A 24,620-nucleotide genomic window follows, 5' to 3' on the forward strand; every position below is an offset into this window, starting at 1 on the left:
GGCATTGCTGCAGCTAAAATAGTCCAGACCATCCAGTGTGGCCTCCTCCAACTACAACGAATGGGGAAGGAGGTGGCTTTCTGCTGGGTTCCAGGGCACGTCGGCATTGCTGGGAGTGAAAGGGCAGATCTCGCAACCACGGGGGCCTGCCTCAGTCCGCAAGTATCTCAGTGTGCCATCCCCCGCACGCACTCACCTCGCTGTTGAGCTCAACAGTTTTGCATCGGTGGGAGGAGAGTAGCTGGAAATGACTGACAGTAAGCTCCATTTAGTCAAGCCCACAACGCGTGTATGGTGTACTTCCTTCCAGCTACATACATGGGACGAGGTTCTCCTCACTCGTCTTCGCATAGGCCACCGTCCTATGACGCATGGCTCTTTGTTACGGGGAGAAGACCCTCCAGTATGTACTGCTTGTGTCATCCAGATCACTGTGCGCGACATTTTATTGGATTGCGTTTTATTTTCTGACCAACGGGCCGCGGCTGACTTGCTGCCGGATCTGCCATCCCCTTTAGGACATAATCAAACGAATGTGGTTAAAGTTCTAAAGTTCTGCGACTTGTCCAATGTTTGTACCACGATTTTAGGGAGAGGATCTTAACATGTTCACAGAGAGACTCGCTCACCCATATTTCACGTGAGTGGAGAGCCAGCGACAATTTACTGTGGCGTCCTTGGCGCTCCTTTCACGTTTTACTTACGTTTGATTTCCTTATACAGTAGTTTTCGTCTTTGCCCGCTGTGTTTGGGTGTATGATCCCATTTTTGCTAATTTTGTCTACATTCGTTTCTTTTAATGTGTGTCACGGCGCTGATAACCTCGGTGTTGGGCGCCCGTAAGCCGCCAACACACACACTCACACATTATCAGACCCAATCAGTTTGCATTCAAGCTGAAACTGTCCACCAAACCCCATCTTCTACGAGTGGCAGAGTACATCATCTACAACCTTAATGTTTCAAACTACACGGTTGCTGTTTTTCTTGGCGAGGAGAAGGATTGCTATTAAGTACGGAAAAAAATGACTGGTCAAAATTCATAACCTGGGCGCAATTATGCCCTACACTTCTGTCTCATTGAGAGCTTCCTCGCCGTTCTAGGCACTACAGTCTGGAATCGTGCGACCGCTACGGTCGCAGGTTCGAATCCTGCCTCGGGCATGGATGTGTTTGATGTCCTTAGGTTAGTTGCGTTTAAGTAGTTCTAAGTTCTAGGGGATTGATAACTTCAGAAGTTAAGTCTCATAGAGCTCAGAGCCATTTTAAACATTTTGAGAGCTTCCTCCAGCTTCTACATCTCTTGGTTAAGATTGAAGGGTGTCGCTCCAGCTTGAAACACCTCGTGGATGGCATCTCCCATGGATCGGTACTGTCACAATTACTATTCATCATCTATGTGAAAGATTTAGAACTCTCCTGTGGCTAGTATTGGTCCAATACGCTGGTGATAGCACTCTGCTGACGGGCAGTCATCGACTGCAGTTCTTTAGCGTCTTCAGCAACAGTACATTGCCACTGAACGGTGGGCTGCAGACAATATCACCCTTAACGCTACCAAGACCCGTGCTTTAATGTTTACACGACAGCGTCCTGACCTGCGAGACAGGCTCACTCTTCACTCTAGAGAACTGGAATGGGCTGACCATGTCCAATGCTTCAGGTCATCCTGGACAGCAAACTCATCTCTAAACAACATGTCCAGGAGAAATGGATTAAGATGCCTCGCCTCATCATATAACTGTACCCTCTGCTTGCCGGCACTGATATGCAAGTCCACACGAAACTTCGCCTCTTCCGAGCAACAGTCCTCCCAATGATCCCGTGTCCTTCCAGTCTCCAATTCATTCAACGACTTCAGAACCGGTGCTTGCGTCTCATCCTGGGGTACCGAGGTGGGCACGATCCACAGATCTACATGCTGAGCTGTAACAGCCGACTGCTCAGGAGTCGACCATTTGCACCATCAAGTTGCTGTATAAGGCAGAACTCCTGCTTCCGAACTCGAGACGCCTGGAATCCACGGGCTATGTCACGCCTCAGCGCTAGCACCGCATTATGGTGCCTCTTGCTCTCATTGAAGTTCCTTAATAACGTCAACACCAGTAACTTACCTGTAGTAAGGGCTTAAGGATGATGAGCCCGCAGTCCTTATAAGACATAAATACAAATATTGTTGCCCTTCTACCTGCCACATAGAAGTCCAGCCACAAAGTTAGTTGCACATCAGTTTCACCGTACAGACACAAACAGAAGATAGTGTTGGTCATCGGAAAAAAACTTTCTTTGCTAATGACAACAAGATTCCAATAACTGAAAAAACCAAAGAACTCCTTCAAGAGAAAGCAAGGAAGTTTACAGTTGGCCACTATATAATAAAGTTAAACTGAATCTACAGAAAGCAAATGAATGATTTCAGTTTTAAGGGGGGGAAATGGCACTGTTAAATAAAATGGTTGCCAAAACATGCACGGCGCATTGCGTTCTCGATGGTATAAATCAGTCTCACTTACGCAGGTGGAAGGTCGAGTGGTACTAGATAAAGAGATCCGTACATGAAAAATAATACTTCATATAAGAGTTTTGGGCGTGAAATATCTAGCCTAACAGACAGGATTTTCTCAGTTAACCAGTCTCACATTTCCAGGTCCAACTCCATTCCTTGTGAAGTTCGGCGCTAAAAGTCGCCTGCAATTTGAAATCAGCGACGAACGTCTAATAAGCGCCATTAATAAATAAATGAGATACAAGTATAACATTAACATCACGAAGGCTTTCGGAACATAGCCATATACATGAAATGTTCCATTAACATCGAAATCATTAGAGACGGAGCCTTCCATCTGAGCAGTACGTGGGGCACAGCGGCCGTAGTATGTTTCACAGAGGCCTCTGTATATTACGCTGAAGCCATCTCGGACAAGAGCGACTTGAGCTCCCGCACTCCCGGGTGTGAGTCCAATCTCCTAGCCACTGCTTTTGTTTTAAACCAGCAGCCTCGGTAAAAAGGCAATGCGCGCCGAGTTTGTCTCTACTCCCAGCGCCGTGATTTTACTGCACGAAGGGCCTAAACGTGGCGACAGTGATTGAGAGGCGGTGTTGCCTCAGGTGACGTATGCAACGTCGCTACAAGACAGTGGGAAGACGTTTCTTGGCGTGATGGATGGGCTGAGGAATCACGGTTTTACTACGCGGAACCATCTGAAGTCTGCAACTTTGGAGGAAGACAAGTGAACACCACCGAACCAGCTTGCGTAACAGCGTGTTGCGAAATTTGCGGGTGGGGTTGCTACGGTGTGACCGTATTTCTCGGAACGATTAATTGGCCTCTTAGTTACGTACTTGCTTTAATGTTCTATGGTTCGCCTTCTCGATAATGTGTAAAATCATTTATAAAAGCTGAAGCAATTTCTCAGTGAACATATAAGAGTCGTTATTACGAGGGTTATCAGAAAACTAAGGGAGTTTAGTAGGGAATGTCGCTGGGACAAGTTGGTATCACTGCCGTGTAGCGAAAAGTCTGTGGAAGGCACGAGCATTCGCAACAATCAGTAGCTCGTCGACTGTTAGAAACGAGCGTTCTCATTCCGGCTCCCGCCAAATATTAAATGCGCGCTATAATTCACTACCTAAATGCTAAGGGCATCAACGCCGCTGCGATTCATCGCGAAATTGTTTCAGTTAATGGAGAGGGAGTAATTTCAAGGCAGCACGTGACAAAATGGGTGCGGAATTTCAATTTTGGAAGGACGGAAATTCACGATGAAGACAGAAGCGGAAGACCGTCTGTTGTGACTGATGATGTAGTGCAGAAAATTGAAGAACGTCTTCTCTCCGACCGCCGTTCGATAACTGACGATCTGCATGCAGTTTATCCAAACATTTCACCAACTGTTGTTCGTAAAATCGTAGCTGATCGACGAAATTATCTCAAGTTACGTGCACAAATGGGTACCCAAGATGCTTACCGAAGCACACAAAATGAACAGTCAATGCCGCTCGCGATTTTCTTTACCATTTTGAGACTTAGAGCGAGGCGTTTCTCAAGTATACAATGATAGGAGATGCAACTTGGGTTTATCACCATACTCCAGAGAGTATACGACAATCAATGCAGTGGCGCCATTCTCTTTCTCCTTCAGCCAAAAAAATTCAAAATTCAACAAACAGAAAGGAAACTCATGGTGTCAGTGTTTTGGGACAGAAATTGATTCTGCAGGTTGATTTTTTGGAAAGAAGTGAAACGATAAATGCTGCAATATATGTGAGACCATGAAGAAACTTCGCAGAGCCTTACAAAACAAACGTTACGGGATGCAGACAACGACAGTCTGTGTCCTTCATGACTACGCGCGCGCAGCGATGTTTTGAGCCACCCCTCTCACAGCCTTGGTCTCGCACCTAGTGACTATTATCTGTTCTCTAAATTGAAGGAACACCTTGTTGGAAAACACTTTTCCGATGACGACGACGAGATGAAAATCGAAGTAAAGAACGGGCTGAAGAAGGCGGAGGGAGACGTCTATAAAAGAGGAATTAAAAAAACTCGTCCCGATGACAGAATGTATTTGGGTAAATGACGATTGTGTGGAAAAATAATGCAAGACCTATACTACAATGCATGTAAATTTTATTAAAATAAAGTCATTTTTTGTACTTCCGAAAATTCGTAAAATCTTACTTTCCTGATTAGCCTCGTACACACTCACTGTATAACAGTACTGCAGTCAAGGCAAACGATTATTCAAATCTTCAATCCTTTCGTTGGTGATGAACCAGACGGAAGATTGCCGATTTGTCAGAACTAACTTACAAACGCTGCTCTGTCTCCAGGCAGAAAACTATACACTAAAGTGACAAAAGCCATGAGGCAGCGATATTGTGGTAGTATCGCGTGCACCAAGTATAAAAGGGCAGTGCATTAGCGGAGCTGTTATTTGTACTGAGGTGACTCATGTGGAAAAGTTTCCGACATGATTATGGCCGTACGACCGGAGTTAAGAGACTTTGAATGCGAAATGGTAGTTGGAGCAAGACGCACGGGACATTCCATTTCAAAAGTCGTCAGGGAATTCAATAGTCCGAGATCCACAGTGCCAGGAGTGTGGCTTTGTCAGGTAAGTCTCCCACGAAGCTATGGGCCAAAGTTGTCAACAACGGCCTGTGAAAGCTGGTGGTGGCACCGTAATGGTGTGAGCTGTGTTTAGATGGAAATGATTTAGTCCTCTGATCAAACTGAACCGATCACTGACTGGAAATGGTTACGTTCGGCTACCTGGAGACCATTCGCAGCCATTCATGATTGTGGATGAGTGTGCGCCCTGTCACCGGGCAACAAATGTTCGCAATTTGTTTGAAGTGCACTCTGGATAGTTCGAGCGAATAATCTGCCTACTCTGATCGTCCGGGAGGAATCCCATAGAACGTTTATGGGACAAAATCGAGAGGTCAGCTCGCGCGTATAGTTCTGCTCCGGCAACGCTTTCGCAATGATTGGAGGCTGTAGTGGAAGCATAGCTCAATATTTCTGCAGCGGACTTCGAACGACTTGCTAAGTCCATGAGACCTCGAGTTGTCGCATTACGATGGGCAAAACAAAGTCCGACATGTATCCCATAACTCTTGTCACCTCAGTGCATGTTTTATCGCTTTTGAGCTGTAGACTAAGCTATAGAAGGAACCTTATATGAATTAGGTCTTTGTATTGGCTTTAATTATTAGAAGAATGCTGTTGGTTCTGTTGGACGAAATCTTTTATCTGTGGTCATTTGCTACTCACTCAGTTGTACAGCTCTGGCTTAGTAGTGTGCAGTCGAGTTTTTCGGAGAATGTTCTCTGTGAATCAGGGAGAAGCTATTTGGAATACTTCATTAACGATATGAAAACTCATTTATAATTATATCTGGTCTGTAGGAATTCCAAGGTAACCACCGAATGCGTAAGAATGATTTGTCTGTTTGTGAGAACTATTAATTGAAGACAACCTTTGTCCGTTATATAACTAATTACGCCCAAGTTTGGTATTGTTTTTATCTTTTTGTTTATATTACCTCACAAATAACGCAACTGGTTGAAATATTTGTAATTTTTGTAATGAGAGAATTCTGTAATTGTCAGAAAGAGGTTTTTTTTTTTTCAAGTAAAGCCCACCTCCGTGATTATACAGGGTGTACATAAAGTCCGGGAACACATGACCGGATGTCAACGAAATACAACGTAGTGGTCACCAACAAAGCGACCAGCTCCATGCTGTTGGCGTGCCACTGTAGAGCATGGGATTGCGTGTCTTGTAGTCCTGTTAAATGTGGTTGAAACTACACGTGCTGTTTGACATTGGTCCCTTTTGCCTGTTGCACAGTGTCGCGGTCATCTACTGCTGTCGTTGATCACAGTCGCCCACCTCCTCTCCTGCCGACACCAGTGCATGTGGTTCCGACGCTCCCTACGCTCGTACGCAATGCTGTGGACAATATCAAACTCCTGGGCTGCTTTTGTCTCACTTCGTCCTCTTTCCAGTTTCCCGATGGTTCTTTCCCGTAGGAAATCATCCAAATGTTACCTCTAGGCCATGTTTTAACGAAGGACACCAGTAGAGTGCACCGAAACTGCTCACTGATTGATCAACATTGACTTTTCCCGTTCCCTCAACTGCCTCGTATTGCGGGGAGAGTCCCATTTGACACTACAGTCACGCTAACCTCAAGCATTTGATGTCCAGTTTTCGGTGCACGACCGGAAGACCTCTGTTAAGGGGGGGGGGGGGGGGGGGGGAGGGGTAGGACGTCAAACAGGCTGACTAGGAGCAGGAGAGGCACCACACTACATTTTAATTTCCACTGTCTATACTTTAACAAATAAATTCATAAAACTTTGTCAGCATGACCAGGAAGGATTCAGGATTCACACTCATAGCAGTGGAAGTTCAAAAACATAAGGAAGTAATTTATTTTACGTGTGAAATGTCATCATTTTTCCCCTTACTGTTGGCTGCGTTTGTTACTATAGGTACACTTTTCTTCATAAATAAGATAGACTCTTCGATGAATTTTGCACAACATACAAAACATACTTACAGGTGTATGAAACTAAAATTTTGCAAATCTGTTATAAACTGTTGTAAAAATTGAGATAATTAACCATAAAATTTGAGTTTTTTTTCTAAACATCAAGTTTAAAATGTAACAGCTCATTCATTTTTCATTAATTAAATAAATTCTAGAGTTTCATACACCTGTAAGTATGTTTTCTGACGGGAAAAGAACCCAATCGCACAGCTGAAAAGCTCAATGTTGCGGCAGCGGTAGGGACATGCGAATACAGATTTAAAATAATAAAACAACAGCTAAACCGTAGATGGGCAATTCTTCATCAGAAGTCGGCACTGCTGCAGTGAGACAAACACTGAACGATCATAAGCAGACAGGCGTCCATTTTGGTAATCAGGAATTTTTCACCACTTTTTCTCTTCGCCTTGTGGGCCAAAACCTACTGAACAATTATTCCACTATCATGATTCTTCTAATCGACTACCTCTAGCTTGAATGTCACCGAATGTACGAGATTCAACGGTCCAGATTATGAACACGTATTGTACATGATCATCGCTGAAGTAGAGTAATAAAAGCGAATACATTTCGGTGGAAATTTGGAGATAATAAATGTTTATTCCCAGAATCCATGGAAATAACTGTCAGAAAGAAAGATTGCAGTTTAACGTCTCTTCTAAGAAGAGATCATCAGTGTTTGGACAAGACTGGGAAACGAATTGTGCAATGGTCTATTGACAGTAACCATTTCAGAATTCGCTTTCGTGGAGCAGTACAATGATAGATGAATAAAAGAATACGACGATTTCTACAACATAAATATGGATGTCGTAAGAGTCAAAAAAATGGTTCAAATGGCTCTGAGCACTATGGGACTCAACATCTTAGGTCGTAAGTCCACTAGAACTTAGAACTACTTAAACCTAACTAACCTAAGGAAATCACACACACCCATGCCCGAGGCAGGATTCGAACCTGCGACCGTAGCAGTCCCGCGGTTCCGGACTGCAGCGCCAGAACCGCACGGCCACCGCGGCCGGCTAGTAAGAGTCGTTTAGTAACAAATGTATTCGTATAGTCGATGGCTGAATATTTCTAGCTCGAAAGGATGGGGAGAAATATGTATCTAGTAGTAGTTTTATTCAGCCGTTGATCACTTTTACATGGTGTACAGTATTACAATTTCAGAAAAAAACAGGTAATTCACATAAAGAAGCAATTACGTACATACACGTCTAGTACAACCAGGATTGGACAGGTAGTCGACCGTGGCTTTACAGTAACAAAGTTCCTAAATGGATGAATGGTTTGGGGGGGGGGGGGGGGACCAAACAGCGAGGTCATCGGTCCCATCGGGTTAAGGAAGGACGGGGAAGGAAGTCGGCTATTCCCTTTCAAAGGAACCATCCCAACATTTACCCGAAGCGATTTACGGAAATAACGGAAAACCTAACTGAGGACGACCGGACGCAGGTTTGAACCGTCATCCTCCCGAATGAGAGTCCAGTGTCGTAACCACTGCCCCAGTTCTCTCGGTCGCAGCATTCGCCTGAAGTAATTTAGAGAAATCTCGTGAAACGTAAACCGGAACTATCAGACCAATTGAGTTTCTAGATAACAGAACGCAGCATGTGATTTCAGGTGTGCCGCAGAGAGTGTCGTAGGACCGTTGCTATTCACAATATACATAAATGACCTTGTGGATGACATCGGAAGTTCACTGAGGCTTTTTGCGAATGATGCTGCGGTGTATCGAGAGGTTGTAACAATGGAAAATTGTACTGAAATGCAAGAGGATCTGCAGCCAATTGACGCATGGTGCAGGGAATGGCAATTGAATCTCAATGTAGACAAGTGTAATATGCTGCGAATACACAGAAAGATAGATCCCTTATCATTTAGCTACAAAATGGCAGGTCAGTAACTGGAAGCAGTTAATTCCATAAATTATCTGGGAGTACGCATTAGGAGTGGTTTAAATGGAATGATCATATAAAGTTGATCGTCGGTAAAGCAGATGCCAGGCTGAGATTCATTGGAAGAATCCAAAGGAAATGCAATCTGAAAACAAAGGAAGTAGGTTACAGTACGCTTGTTCGCCCACTGCTTGAATACTGCTCACCAGTGTGGGATCCGTACCAGATGGGGTGACAGAAGAGATAGAGAAGATCCAACGGAGAGCAGCGCGCTTCGTTACAGGATCATTTAGCAATCGCGAAAGCGTTACGGAGATGATAGATAAACTCCATTGGAAGACTCTGCAAGAGACACGCTCAGTAGCTCGGCACGGGCTTTTGTTAAAGTTTCGAGAACATACCTTCACCGAGGAGTCAAGCAGTATATTGCTCCCTCCTACGTATATCTAGCGAAGAGACCATGAGGATAAAATCAGAGAGATTAAAGACCACACAGAAGCATACCGACAAACCTTCTTTCCACGAACAATACGAAACTGGAATAGAAGGGAGAACCGATAGAGGTACTCAGGGTACCCTCCGCCACACACCGTCAGGTGGCTTGCAGAATATGGATGTAGATGTAGATGACAAGGTGGGGATTTGACCCTCCATACACCGAAAACAAGATCACTAAGCTTAAAACAGCGTAACCTCATTCGATTTATCCCTAGTGTAAAATACTGCCTTGAAACCTCCTGGCAGATTAAAACTGTGTGCCGGGCCGAGACTCGAACTCGAGACCTTTCGCGGTCAAGTTCTCTCCCAGCTGAGCTACCGAAGCACGACTCACGCCCCCTCCTCACAGCTTTACTTCTGCCAGTACCTCGGCCGGCCGTGAGTCGTGCTTGGGTAGCTCAGTTGGTAGAGCACTTGCCCGGCACACAGTTTTAATCTACCACGAAGTTTCACATCTCCGCACACTCCGCTGCAGAGTGAAAATCTCATTCTGGAATACTGCCTCATTTACACATTCTTGGAACGAAGTTATTTCACAATGTAAATAGCTAACGTTACACTATCATTAATTTCTTAACTCGAATCAATGCACGCACTACGCACAAATTTAAAAAAAATGTTGTAGTCGCACCAAGAAGAAACACTTTTTTTTACATGGCATAGTGAAAGCCATGGATCGAGTCTGTGTTTATCGATTTACGAAAAACATCTGACGCAGTACCACACCTACGCTTGTTATCAAATTACGCCTGCATGTGGTATCAACTATCAAACAAAATTTACGACTGGATTGGGGATTCTTTGATAGGGAGGGCGCACCAAGTTATCTTGAATGGAGTGTAATCGACACATGTGGAAGTATCTTTGGGCGTGCCCCAGGGAAGTGTGCTGGATCTCTTGCTGTTCATGTTGTTTGGAAATGACCTTGTGGAATAACATTAATAGTAACCTCAGAGTTTTTGTAGATACTGCAGTTGCCTGTGGAGAAGTACAGTCTGCAAGTAGCTGCACAAATATTCAGTCAGATCTTAATTAGTTTTCAAAGCCGTGCGAAGATTGGCAGCCTGCTTTAATGCTCAGAAATGTAAAACTTTGCACATTTCTAAACGAAAACACTTATTATCCTATGATTATACTGGCAGTAGGTCACAGCTGGAATCGGTGAGCTCATACAAATACTGGCTGATAAGTCTTTGTCGGATGGAGCGGCCACTAATTCTCAGTCGTGGATGGAGCAGGTAGCAGACTTCGGTTTACTGATAGAATATGAGGCAAATGCAATCACCCTTCAAAGGAGACTGCTTCGTGCGACGCAGTCTATACAGTATAGCTCAAGTGTGTGGCACCGTACAAATATGATTAACAGGGAATGTTGAACGTATGGAGAGGACAGCACGAAAGGTGACAGGTTTATGTGACCCGCGGGAGTGTGTTACAGAGACGTTGAAAGAACTGAGGTAGCAGGCTCTTGGCGATTGACGTAAGTCGCTCCCGAAGGATCGCAGATCAGATTAATTTCAGCGCGCGCACAGGCATTTAAGCAATCATTCTTCCCACACTTTATGCGTGAATGGAACGAGAAAAAAGAGCCTTAATTACTGGAACAGTGGAACGTACGCTTTGCCATGCACTTCACAGTGGTTTATAGGAGCGTGGATGTAGATTCCATGCAACCGGGAAACGAAGCTAAGACGTATGAGCCCTAGCGCAGCAGAGACAAGGTGGTGTAGTGCGCTGCGTGTGAGTGCATTACCTGAGCGGCTCAGAGCAGGTCGTAAAAAGGCCCGCAGAAGCGAAGAGCGCGTGGTGTGTGCGGCGTGCACTTGTGGACTGTGCCGAGCCACCGAGCCTCGCGGGCTCTGCCGTCCCCTGTGGTCGGGGAGGGGACCGAGGAGGGGGGAGGGAAGAAGGGGAGGGGGGAGCGCTACAACGACGCGTTCTCCGCTGACGACACGCGGTGCGGAGCACCAACACCGACTCGAGGAAGGCCTCGGCGCTTGTTGGTGACGTCACGTCAGCTAGGCACGGCGAACACCAGGTCTGTTGCAGGCACAAGCGCCTGGGCGTGCTTATCTCTTATTTTTGGACAAAATGTTTGGTATTGTTTTGGATTCTGCAGTTTTATTTAGATGAAAGATTTTCTTACTATCGTAAAGCTACAAATGAAGATCATAGTTTTGTATTTCTGAATCCTGTCGAAACAAACGTAGACCAATATGAGAAGATGCTTTGCCCCATTGCAAGCTTCGGAAATTTTATATTCAAGTAACTATATTTACTTGATCCATTTTGTTATCGAAACTTAGCCCAACACCCTTACAATGAACTCCTTTATTTTATTTATTTATTTAGTTGATATCGTCAATGGGCATGTGAACTAATTTACATGTGTAAATGTCCAACTGTTGCCAGTCATTAGATTACAGTTGTTTTCAACGAACGGAATTCTAAACAGGAAACAAAATTGCTTCATGCATCGAAAATACTGCTGAGCTTAAACTTTTTTAAAACATACACATTAGAAAAGATAAATTATTTCCTTCTTGCAACTGAAAGAAGAAACTTTATAAGATAAAAAATTTTATTTGATACAACAAGTATCTCTCTTTTGCCGCTTCTTCTGTCCCCCACCCCCCTTCCCCAACGTGTACAATCGTAAGATATTTCATCGACATTCAGTGCTCCTCACCCCACAGTCAACCAAGGTACCTAAAGAAGAGCACCAATATGTTCACAGTTTCTTGTAAAAGCAACCCAGTACAGACGTAACTTGCTCATAAAGTAAAGAAGCACGAATTCTGTTGCTGCTGGACCGTGAAGTTGTTTTCGTATGTCAATCATTAAAACAGGTGGAAATTTAAGTTCAGGAGTACACTATTTGTTAAGAACTGTAATGAATTGCACAATTAATTGATTGCAGAAATCTCTCAGAACAATGTGTGTTGGTCAACTACCGCCAATAGTTTCACATTTTCCTGTGTCAGAGAGGGAGACACCACCATTATGAGTATGCATGCAACAGACCTGGCGTTCGCCGTGCGTAGCTGACGTGACGTCACGAACAAGCGCGGAGGCCTTCCTTTGAGTCGGTGTTGGTCCAGCACGCGGCGCCGAATGTTTCGTTCTCCGGCCTGTCTCTAGTCGACAGTTCATCCACTGTGCGCTAACTGGCTCACAAGGGGGGCGTTTCGGAATGGCCCTCTATGACAGGCTGAGTACAGAATGTCTGCGGAGAACTTTCCAGCTAGGTAAAGTGGCCCATTCACACGCTGACTTCACCCCTACCACAGACACTCACGAGTATTTCTAGCAAACCCAAGAACGTTTGGCAAATAAACTCGGAAAGGGAATTACCCCCCCCCACCCCCCACTCCACTAAGAAAAAAATGACAACAAAAAACAGCCTCAGTTCCTCTACTGGGTGCAGATCATTAAAGAAGTGGTGTTCTCCTCATTTACATACTTTGCCTAGCCACAGTGGACGGTCCTGTCACTGATATACTTACACCAATGAAAGCACACTTTTGTAAAATCGAGTGCCATGCTTGTGCGAGCTTGTTCTTATTATACACTAGATCACAAAGAAAACAACGACGCACCTCGATGGAATTATCTGAATGGAATGGGAATTAGTTGACATGATTTACACTACTGGCCATTAAAATTGCTACACCAAGAAGAAACGCAGATGATAAACGGGTATTCATTGGATAAATATATTATACTAGCACTGACATGTGATTACATTTTCACGCAATTTGGGTGCATAGATCCTGAGAAATCAGTACCCAGAACAACCACCTATGGCCGCAATAGCGGCCTCGATACGCCTGGGCAATGAGTCAAACAGAGCTTGGATGGCGTGTACAGGTACAGCTGCCGATGCTGCTTCATCACCATACCACAGTTCATCAAGAGTAGTGACTGGCGTGTTGTGACGAACCAGTTGCTCGGCCACCATTGACCAGACGTTACAATGAAATAAACACCCTTAGCTGCTTACAGGCGTTGACATACGTCAATGGGGACAGATGAAAATGTGTGCCCCGACTGGAACTCGAACCCGGGATCTCCTGCTTACATGGCAGACGCTCTATCCATCTGAGCCACCGAGGACACAGAGGATAGCGCGACTGCAGGGATTATCTCTGGCACGCCTCCCGCGAAACCCACAATAAGCAGGAGATCCCGGGTTCGAGTCCCGGTCGGAGCACACATTTCCATCTGTCCCCGTTGGCGTATGTCAACGCCTGTAAGCAGCTAAGGGTGTTCATTTTATAGTAATTTCATTCTAACGGACTGCATGGTCACCGATGGTATCTGTTCTTTCGGACATGTCCGATATATTGACCAGACGTTTTCAGTTGGTGAGAGATCTGGAGAATGTGCTGGCCTCCTGTATCCAGAAAGGCCCGTACAGGACCTGCAACATGCAGTCGTGCATTATCCTGCTGAAATGTAGGGTTTCGCAGGGATCGAATGAAGGGTAGAGCCACGGGTCGTAACACATCTGAAATGTAACGTCCACTGTTCAAAGTTCCGTCAATGTGAACAAGACGCGACCGACACACGTAACCAACGTCATCCTATACCATCACGCCGGGTGATACGCCAGTATGGCGATGACGAATAACGCTTCGAATGTGCTTTCACCACGATGTCGCCTTACGCGGAGGCGACCTTCATGATGCTGTAAACAGAACCTGGATTCATCCGAAAAAATGACGTTTTGCCATTCGTGCACCCAGTACACCATCGCAGGCGCTCCTGTCTGTGATGCAGCGTCAAGGGTAACCGCAGCCATGGTCTCCGAGCTGATAGTCCATACTGCTGCAAACGTCGTCGAACTGTTCGTGCAGATGGTTGTTGTCTTGCAAACGTCCCCATCTGCTGAGTCATGGATCGAGACGTGGTTGCACGATCCGTTACAGCCATGCGGATAAGATACCTGTCATCTCGACTGCAAGTGATACGAGGCCGTTGGGATCCAGCACGGCGTTCCGTATTACCCTCCTGAACCCACCGATTCCATATTCTGCTAACAGTCATTGCATCTCGACCAACGCGAGCAGCAATGTCGCTATACGATAAACCGCAATCGCGATAGTCTACAATCCGACCTTTAACAAAGTCGGAAACGTGATGGTACGCATTTCTCCTCCTTAGACGAGGCATCACAACAACGTTTCACCAGGCAACGCCGGACAACTGCTGTTTGTGTATGAGAAATCGGTTGGATACTTTCCTCATGTCAGCACGTTGTAGGCGTCGCCACCGGCGCCAACCTTGTGTGAATGCTCTGAAAAGCTTGTCAATTGCATATCACAGCACCTTCTTCCTGTCGGGTCTGTAGCACGTCATCTTTGTGGTGTAGCAAGTTTAATGGCCAGTAGTACATATCTTCATACAAACAAATTATTACAGTTTCAGAAAAATTTGATGCGTTGTTCTAGCGAAAGAGCCTCACAGATGAGCAAGACAATAACGTGATGGTCCAGCTCTGGCCCTCATGCAAGCAGTTATTCGACTTGACATTCATTAATAGAGTTTTTTAGACTAGAGAAACCCTCTCTTGGGATCAAAGACGATTTATCTGATAAATTAGCCACGATGTCCTCGGAGAACGTTCGTCTTCGCAGATCAGAGGTAGAAAAGGTTCATATGATTTTAGTAAACTGCAATGGCATCCAAGGAAAGGTCCCAAAATTAGTATCACTTACTGAAGGCTATATTGCACAGATAGTATTAGGAATAGAAATTTGGTTGAAGCCAGTCGTTAATGACAACGAAATCCTAAGTACATATTGGAATATTTATCGTATGGATGGGTTAGTCACCAATGGTGGCGTCGTCTTTATTGCAGTAAAGAATTCAATAAAGTCTAGCAAGGTTATCATAGATCCCGATTGTGAATTAAATGGTGCTCTGAGCACTATGGGACTTAACTTCTCATCAGTCCATTAGAACTTAGAACTACTTAAACCTAACTAACCTAAGGACATCACACACATCCATGCCCGAGGCAGGATTTGAGCCTGCGACCGTAGCGGTCGCGCGGTTCCAGACTGTAGCGCCTAGAATCGGCCGGTGATTGTGAATTTATCTCGGTGAAGTTCAGCATCAACTATCGGTCAGAAATGGATGCTTTTTTAGACCGAGTGGGTCAGGAGCTTCAGACAGAACTTGCAGAATACCTTCACCGAGGAGTCAAGCAGTATATTGCTCCCTCCTACGTGTATGAAGATAAAATCAGAGAGATTAGAGCCCACACGCAGGCATACCGACAATCTTTCTTTCCACGAACAATACGAGATTAGAGTAGAAGGGAGATCCGCTAGAGGTACTCAAAGTACCCTCCGCCACACACCATCAGGTGGCTTCCGGAGTATAGATGTAGATTTAGAATATCATTAGTAGTTTTTCCATATCACGCCTCTGTAATAGGGGGTGACTTCAACTTGCCAGGTGTGGACTGGGAATGTTACACTATGAAAACTGGCGCCAGTGACAGGAATTCGCGTGGCCCTGTTCTGGATTTCTTGCCTGAAAATTACTTTGAGCAGATGGTTAGAGATCCATTCCAAGAGGGTAACGTCTTAGACCTCCTGGCAACAAACAGACCTGGACTTATCGAATCAGTTGACGTAGAGGAAGGTATCAGTGAACATAAGGTTGTGACAGCATCTGTGACGACGGGTCTTACAAGGAATGTTAAGAATGGTAGGAAGATATTTGCTGAGCAAAGTTGACAGGATACAAATTTCAGAATATCTCAGCAGTCAGCATCAAATATTCGATGATGAGGACGAAGATGTGGAGAACAAATGACAAAAATTCAAAGCAATCGTTCAATGTGCCCTAGACAAGTATGCTCCGAGTAAGGTTTTAAGGGTTGGGAAGCGTCCACCATGAGTTAATAGCCGTGTTTGAAAAGCGCCTCGTAAACAAGGAGCACTTCACCTCAGATTCAAGAGAAGTAAAAACCTAGCTGACAAACAAAAGCTGAACGAAACGAAAATGAGCATAAGGAGAGCAATGATAGAATCGTTCAATGATTTTGAAAGTAAGACGTTGTCAACCGACCTGACTAAAAACCCCAAGAGAATTTGGTCGCATGTAAAATCAGTAAGTGAGTCAAAATCATCTATTCATTCTCTCAGGAACAACACAGCACCGAAACGGAAGATAACGGAGAGAAGGCGGAAATTCTGAATTTGGTCTCCCAAAGTTGTTTCACCGCGGAAGATCTTAATACTGTCCCTCCTTTCAATCATCGTACGAACGTCGGAATGCAGATATTGACATAACCGATCGCGGAATTGAGAAGCAGCCACAATCGCTTAGTGGTGGAACGGCGTCACTACCAGATAGATACCTACCTATAAGATAACGCAAAAGAACTTGCTCCCCTTTGTAATGGTACTTGAATTACGTAACCATTGCGGCACCTCACCTCAACCTCTCGATACCAGCAATATTCTACTGTGTTTCTGTAAAATAGTTAACATATTTCTATGACAACATTCAGATTTGATTTCATTAATGTAGAGGTACTTTGATACATCGATATGTTTATATTGCAATGATATTATTCTTGTGTATTCTTTCTTTTGTCACTATAATCTTTGACGTACTAGTAACTCTGTTTTTTTTGGCGCATAAGCGGTTCTTAGAGAGAGTCAAGTCTTGATCGTCATGTTGAAAACACGCAAATTGTGGTCAGTTTATGAAATGTGAACTGTAACAGTGAGGAAAATATTTTCAAGTATGTTTTATATTGTGAAGTGATGTTGCAGCAAAAGTAATAAAAAGAAGTGTAACTTAAATTCGGAGTACTGATTACTTTTTTACATCACCATTGTCCTAACTTGCAAAAGTTTAATCTTCAAGAATGGTTTATGAAACACAACTATAAAACTTTTGAATATCGCAGAATAATACCTAGGCCTCTTTGCATCCGAGCTTGGAATCATCACTGCCTAGATTTTCGACGATTGGGCCATGAGTTAACAACGAGACCAGCGTGGGAAACACAAAAAGATTTGTGCCTTGTTTATCCATTATTTCAAGAAATGACTTTAATAACTGTGCTCTAATGACACCTGCCACATAATATAACTTTGTTGTTGCCCGAAAATGCATTATTTAGCAGCGTGAGCAACACTACAATCATAATTAATTTTTGACCTTTGTTGTGGTAGAGTTGTTAGACCTTCTAGCAGTAATTTATCGTAGATCGCTTGTGAAACGAAGGGTACCTAGCGACTGGAAGAAAGTGCAAGTCATTCCTGTTTTTAAAAAGAGCCGTAAAACAGATGCACTCAATTATAGACCTATATCGTTGACGTCGGTCTATTCTAAAATTATGGAACATGTTTTACGCTCAAGAATTATGACGTTCATGGAGAAGGAAAATCTCCTCTACAAAAATTAACGTGGATTCCGCAAATACACTCCTGGAAATTGAAATAAGAACACCGTGAATTCATTGTCCCAGGAAGGGGAAACTTTATTGACACATTCCTGGGGTCAGATACATCACATGATCAAACTGACAGAACCACAGGCACATAGACACAGGTAACAGAGCATGCACAATGTCGGCACTAGTACAGTGTATATCCACCTTTCGCAGCAATGCAGGCTGCTATTCTCCCATGGAGACGATCGTAGAGATGCTGGATGTAGTCCTGTGGAACGGCTTGCCATGCCATTTCCACCTGGCGCCTCAGTTGAACCAGCGTTCGTGCTGGACGTGCAGACCGCGTGAGACGACGCTTCATCCAGTCCCAGACATGCTCAATGGGGGACAGATCCGGAGATCTTGCTGGCCAGGGTAGTTGACTTACACCTTCTAGAGCACGTTGGGTGGCACGGGATACATGCGGACGTGCATTGTCCTGTTGGAACAGCAAGTTCCCTTGCCGGTCTAGGAATGGTAGAACGATGGGTTCGATGACGGTTTGGATGTACCGTGCACTATTCAGTGTCCCCTCGACGATCACCAGAGGTGTACGGCCAGTGTAGGAGATCGCTCCCCACACCCTGATGCCGGGTGTTGGCCCTGTGTGCCTCGGTCGTATGCAGTCCTGATTGTGGCGCTCACCTGCACGGCGCCAAACACGCATACGACCATCATTGGCACCAAGGCAGAAGCTACTCTCATCGCTGAAGACGACACGTCTCCATTCGTCCCTCCATTCACGCCTGTCGCGACACCACTGGAGGCGGGCTGCACGATGTTGGGGCGTGAGCGGAAGACGGCCTAACGGTGTGCGGGACCGTAGCCCAGCTTCATGGAGACGGTTGCGAATGGTCCTCGCCGATACCCCAGGAGCAACAGTGTCCCTAATTTGCTGGGAAGTGGCGGTGCGGTCCCCTACGGCACTGCGTAGGATCCTACGGTCTTGGCGTGCATCCGTGCGTCGCTGCGGTCCGGTCCCAGGTCGACGGGCACGTGCACCTTCCGCCGACCACTGGCGACAACATCGATGTACTGTGGAGACCTCACGCCCCACGTGTTGAGCAATTCGGCAGTACGTCCACCCGGCCTCCCGCATGCCCACTATACGCCCTCGCTCAAAGTCCGTCAACTGCACATACGGTTCACGTCCATGCTGTCGCGGCATGCTACCAGTGTTAAAGACTGCGATGGAGTCCGTATGCCACGGCAAACTGGCTGACACTGACGGCGGCGGTGCACAAATGCTGCGCAGCTAGCGCCATTCGACGGCCAACACCGCGGTTCCCGGTGTGTCCGCTGTGCCGTGTGTGTGATCATTGCTTGTACAGCCCCCTCGCAGTGTCCGGAGCAAGTATGGTGGGTCTGGCACACCGGTGTCAATGTGTTCTTTTTTCCATTTCCAGGAGTGTAGATTTCCTGAGAAACTCAGCTCGCTCTGTTCCTCCATGAGATCGACAGCTCCGTAGACAATGGCGCTCAGGTCGATGCCGTGTTCCTTGACTTCAGGAAGGCACTAGACACCGACTCACACTCCCGTTTAGTAAAAAAAAAAAAAAAAAAAAAAAAAAAAGCGAGCTTATCGAGTATCGGAGCAGATTTACAACTGGATTCAATACTTCCTTGCAGACAGAACTCAAGACGTCGCTCTTAACGGAACAAAATCGACAGATGCAAAGGTAATTTCCGAAGAAACCCAAGGAAGCGTGATACGACTGTTACTATCTACAGTACTTTTAAATTATGTAGTATAAAATGTCGGATGCTGTCTAAAGCTGTTCGCAGATTATGCGGTTGTCTATAACAAATTAGCAACACCAGAAGATAGTAACGATTTGCAGAATGAGCTCCAAAGAATTGATGAATGGTGCACTGTCTTGCAGTTGGCCCTGAACGTAAATAAATGAAACATATTGCGCGTACATAGGATAAGAAATCCACTGCTGTGTCGGTAAACTGTTGATGACAAACTGCTGGAAGGAATGGCCACATAATAAAAATAGTGGTAAAAGCGAATGCCAGACTCAGATTCATAGGAAGAATCTTAAGGAAATGTAACTTATCCAGAAAGGAAGCGGTTTATAAGGCGCTTGTTCGACCGATTCTCGAATATGTCCATCTATCTGGTATCCCTACCAGATAGGACTGATAGAAGAGATAGAGAAGATCCAACGAAGAGCAGCACTTTTCGTCACGGGATCGTTTAGTCGGCACGAGAGCGTTACAGAGATGCTCAACAAACTCCATTGGCAGACTTTACAAGAGAGGCGTTGTCCATCACGGGGAGATTTACTATTGAAATCTGGAGAGAGTGCTTTGCGAGAAGAGTCGGACAACATATTACTTGCCCCGCTCACACGTTTTGCGTAATGTCCATGAGAAGAAAATTCGAGAAATTGCAGCGAATGCATAGGCTTACCGACAATCATTCTTCCCACTCGCTGTTCGCTAATGGAACAGGGTTCGAGGGCTCAGTTAGTGGCTTGCGGAATATGATGTAGATTTAGATGGATGACCTCCTGCGGGATATCGTTCCACATTCCGTCTGACTGGCTTGTTAGATCGTCAGAATCCCGAGATGGTCGGAGGATCCTGCCCATAATGCTCCAGAAGTTCTCAACTGGGGAGAGATCCGTCGATCTTGCTTGCCAAGGCAGAATTTGGCGAGCACAAAGACGAGCAGTAGAACTCGCACCGGGTGCGTGCATTACGTTGCTGAAATGTAAGCCCAGGATGGCTTGCCATTAAGGGAAACAAAACGAGATGTAAAATATCGTGGACGTATCACTGTGCTCTAAGGCAGCCGCAGATGGTAACCAAATGGGTCCCGCTATGAAGTGAACCATCTCTCCTCGTCGTCGGGCGACTGTCAAGTTGGTATCCCACCACTGCACCTCCAGAAATACCTTCATTGGTCTCATTTCGAAGCGTGACTCGTCACTGAAGACCGTTTTACTCCAGTCAGTGAGATTCCAGGCCGAAGACGCCTCGAATAGCAGTCGAATACCAGCCTGAATGTCACCCACCGTACAGCCCGACAACCAGAAGTTATGGTCCGGGGTGCCATTTCTTTTCATAGTAGGAACCCTTAGTTCTCATACGCGGCATCCTTAAAGCGCCGCGGTTTGTCAACAATATTCTACGCCCTGTTTTCTGCCCTTCATGGTAAACCATCCCGGCTTACAGTTAAGTAAGTTAATGTCCGTCCGCATGCGCCGAGAGTTTCTACCGATTGTCTTCGTGGTCGTCAAACCCCACCTTGGCCAGCAACGTCTCCGGACCTCTCCCTACTTGAGAACGTTTGGTGCACTACGGGTAGGGCTCCCCAACCATTTTTTTTCTTTGAGTGTACTTCTTCAACAGTTGCATGACATAAGTGAATTTTTGAAAAAATATTTTAGTTTTCTATATTTCTGAAAGTTTAATTTTCTTGCATGTCATCCTAAAGGGATGTACTAAAACACTGATTCAAACAAACCATTATTGTTACTAATTTTTACCTGAAGCTGGGCTCGCATGTCAGTAGTTTTGTTACGGTGAGTGATTGCTTGTAAGTAGGCTATTGCGCATGCAATAACGTCAGATGCTCTCACATGTCTGCCTGTTTCGAAAGAACAGATGTGCGACCCCTCCCATCTTCCATAACGCATGACTATTCAGCATGTACATTATCGCTGCTGAGCGTTGGATCCAGAGGGGTGTGAGCGGCAGTGCACATCTATACAGCGTCCTAATAAAGTAGCTACACATAATACAACGTGTACGTTATGTGACAATTTTAGTAATTTTTTAACGTGGTTTATATTCACTGGTGTAAAAAAAAGGTTCCATTGCTCATTTCTTAGAGATAGATTCTTTTTTTTTTTACTTTCTAAAGTAGCCTATGTTCTTCTTCAGAGTTCAAACTATCTCCATAACAAAATTCATCAAAATCGGTTCAGCAGTTTACTCATGAAAAGGTAACAGACAAACATACTTGCGCAGTCATAGCATTAGTTGTGATTATTATTATTGTACTCGAAGTGACGGAAAAAATCCCTACGCCAAGAAATAATTTACAGTAATGAAAACTCGGGAAAATATTTGCCTAGGTAACATTTTTAACTTTCAGTGTATCCATTGTCGATAACGAACTGCGACTGTAATTTAAACTGGCGTTTATCTGGTAATAAATATGGAACCAGTCGCCTTTTTACGATTATTTCAACCATGAAGCGATTAACGTTGCAAGGTCACAGGTTAATGTAGGTGCGAGAAAATCCATTGCAGATGTAAATTGTTGGTACGTTAGTAACCGGTGTAACCGCCAGAATGTTGAATGTAAGCATGCGAACGTGCACGCATTATGTCGTACTGGTGCCGGATGTGGTACGGAATTCAGTGCCTGTTGCAGTTGGTCAGCCAATACACGGATAGTTAATGCTGGCTGTGGATCAGATCTGGTGAGCGATCAGGCCAATGCAACATGTCGACACTCTGTACAGCATGTTGCGATACAACAGCGGTATGTATGCGTGCGTTATCCTGCTGGAAAACACAGTAGACAGAGATGAAAGATCTCTGCCGTAATATTTTTAGACTGTAGCACCATATACGAAACATTTTCATTCATGAGATGCATGTGATAAACTTCGACGAACTGCAGGAGCTCTCGAAAATGCGTTTTTTTTCAGTTTTATTTTAAGGCCCAAGTCGTTGACGCATCATACAGGGAAGTGGGCTACTTAATCATTTGGATCTCTAGGAGCTTGTTATAACAACATTCTGTTTATCTTCTTAGTCTTTGAAACTCTCAGAAGCAATTTTTCGGGTGTTTTTATAGATGTATTAGTACAATGTGGTAATACACACTATTCCTAACTCATTCTCCGAAACGTAAAATCCAAAACGAGAATCTGCAGAATACAAATACGCTATCGTTATCATGAATGCATGGAAACATGCTGTCAAGGAACTAAAAAATTTTATGCCTTTCAGCTGAGAACCATGGAAATGGATATACTGCGCCTGATACTGTTAAGGAGGGGGCAAGGGCGCTGAAGGCGGGGCACGTTAGCTCGGTGGAATGCGACCTTGCAGAACTAGCACTCCTGAAAGAAAGGAAGAGCTTCTGTAAAGTTTGGAAGGTAGGAGACGAGATACTGGCAGAAGTAAAGCTGTGAGTACCGGGCGTGAGTCGTGCTTCGGTAGCTCAGATGGTAGAGCACTTGCCCGCGAAAGGCAAAGGTCCCGAGTTCGAGTCTCGGTCGGGCACACAGTTTTAATCTGCCAGGAAGTTTCAGTGTGTTAATGGCTGAAAATTTCATTTGAATAGTCAGTATAGGGCTGTATCTCTTCTGCGAGTAACTGCCACAGTCTGTTAGCGCATGTCAATGCATTTGAACATTTGTTTAAAGTAAAAGTATAAATGTCAGTGTGTTAATGGCGGAAAATTTCATTGGAAAGGGTAGCACAGACCGTTTCTATTTGGCAGTCTTCATAACCGGGTGTTAGCACTCGAAAATGCATTTGAATTCGTGTTTCTAGTTGGAGAATATGTCCTGTTGCCTGTTAACAGAGATTAACTCATTTGATAAGCACTGTATAAAACTGTTGCTAGTTTGTTAGTAACTGCCCCAGGATGTAGCATTCGTAAATGGAGTTGAATCTAGCTTCTTGTCAAAATATGTCATACTGTTAATGGTCGAACAGTTTGAAGGGAGTGTATACATCAGTTGGTTCTTTGAAGATAAGTGTTCCACAGAGCTGCTGTCTATAAGATAGTTGAAAGTTCAATACAGTTTTTTCAAGAAAGAGTAATTGCTTCTGTGGGCTAGTGCCTGTACATTGCATCATGAGGAGAGACTTAATATTTTAAAGTGTTCAGTATCCCGAGTATGCTGTTTAACGAAGAGTAATTGGTGCAGTTGGATAGTCCCTGTAGTTCGTAGACGGTGTTTAAAAAAATACTTTGTGCGCTTGTGCCCGTGCATTTATCTATCATTCTGCATATGTTAATTCTAACGAAAATAGTTACTGCAGTGAGGTAGTCCCCAGAAATTTTACAATGGGGAAAGTTTTTAAAATAACTGTTGCTTAATGACAAACAATTTGTAACTTCTTCCGCTAATAGATCGATGTTCTAAAATTCCAGTGGCTTTCTCTCCAGGACCCTGTGTCTTAGCTTGTCAGCTCTGTGGTACTTCCTTCTTTTAACCCTGCGTGCAAATGTGGTATCGAAAGTATTTCTGCAGTGCCACAGAAGGAACATCCAACTTCTCATATCCCTATTACACTGTATCGTTCAAACTCAGTGAGCTGTTCATAATGGCGTCCTCGTCGTCGTCTTTTTTTTTTTTTTTTTAATAGTGATTTGATTTTAGACAAGAACGCCTACGTCCAATCTCAAAGGTTACTAACGATCACAACCGTTGCTTCCCGTACATACAGCAAACTTGATTTGCATTCTCATAATGGCGCTACTAGTGCGAAATTAGAATAGACTAATACGCCTACCGACTTCCGATTATCTCGCACAACTCCTTCTTGGTGTTCAGTTCTCTCTTTCTGACAGTGTATTTTGTTATTGTCAAAATCGTTGGCACTGCTGTAGTGTTCAATGCAGAAGTGATGGCGTGTCACATTTGGGAGGTGTGGAACGGAGGGAGGGCGACATGTACACCATAGGAGTCACTATCCATCTTTACCTCTGTTCAACCG

The 24,620-nt window shown here is 44.7% G+C and overlaps 1 protein-coding gene across 1 annotated transcript in view; it reads right to left on the bottom strand.

The window, feature by feature from the left end:
• LOC126272088 (facilitated trehalose transporter Tret1-like) overlaps window positions 1-11,288 on the bottom strand; it is a 241,368-nt gene extending 230,080 nt beyond the window's left edge. Inside the window, exon 1 of the mRNA XM_049974651.1 lies at window positions 11,214-11,288. The gene's annotated coding sequence lies outside the window, so the exon portion shown is untranslated. The remainder of the gene's footprint in view (window positions 1-11,213) is intronic.
• Between the last annotated feature and the right edge of the window lie 13,332 nt (window positions 11,289-24,620).

Source organism: Schistocerca gregaria, chromosome 5 (assembly GCF_023897955.1).
Source record: "Schistocerca gregaria isolate iqSchGreg1 chromosome 5, iqSchGreg1.2, whole genome shotgun sequence".
NCBI classification, from domain to species: domain Eukaryota; kingdom Metazoa; phylum Arthropoda; class Insecta; order Orthoptera; family Acrididae; genus Schistocerca; species Schistocerca gregaria.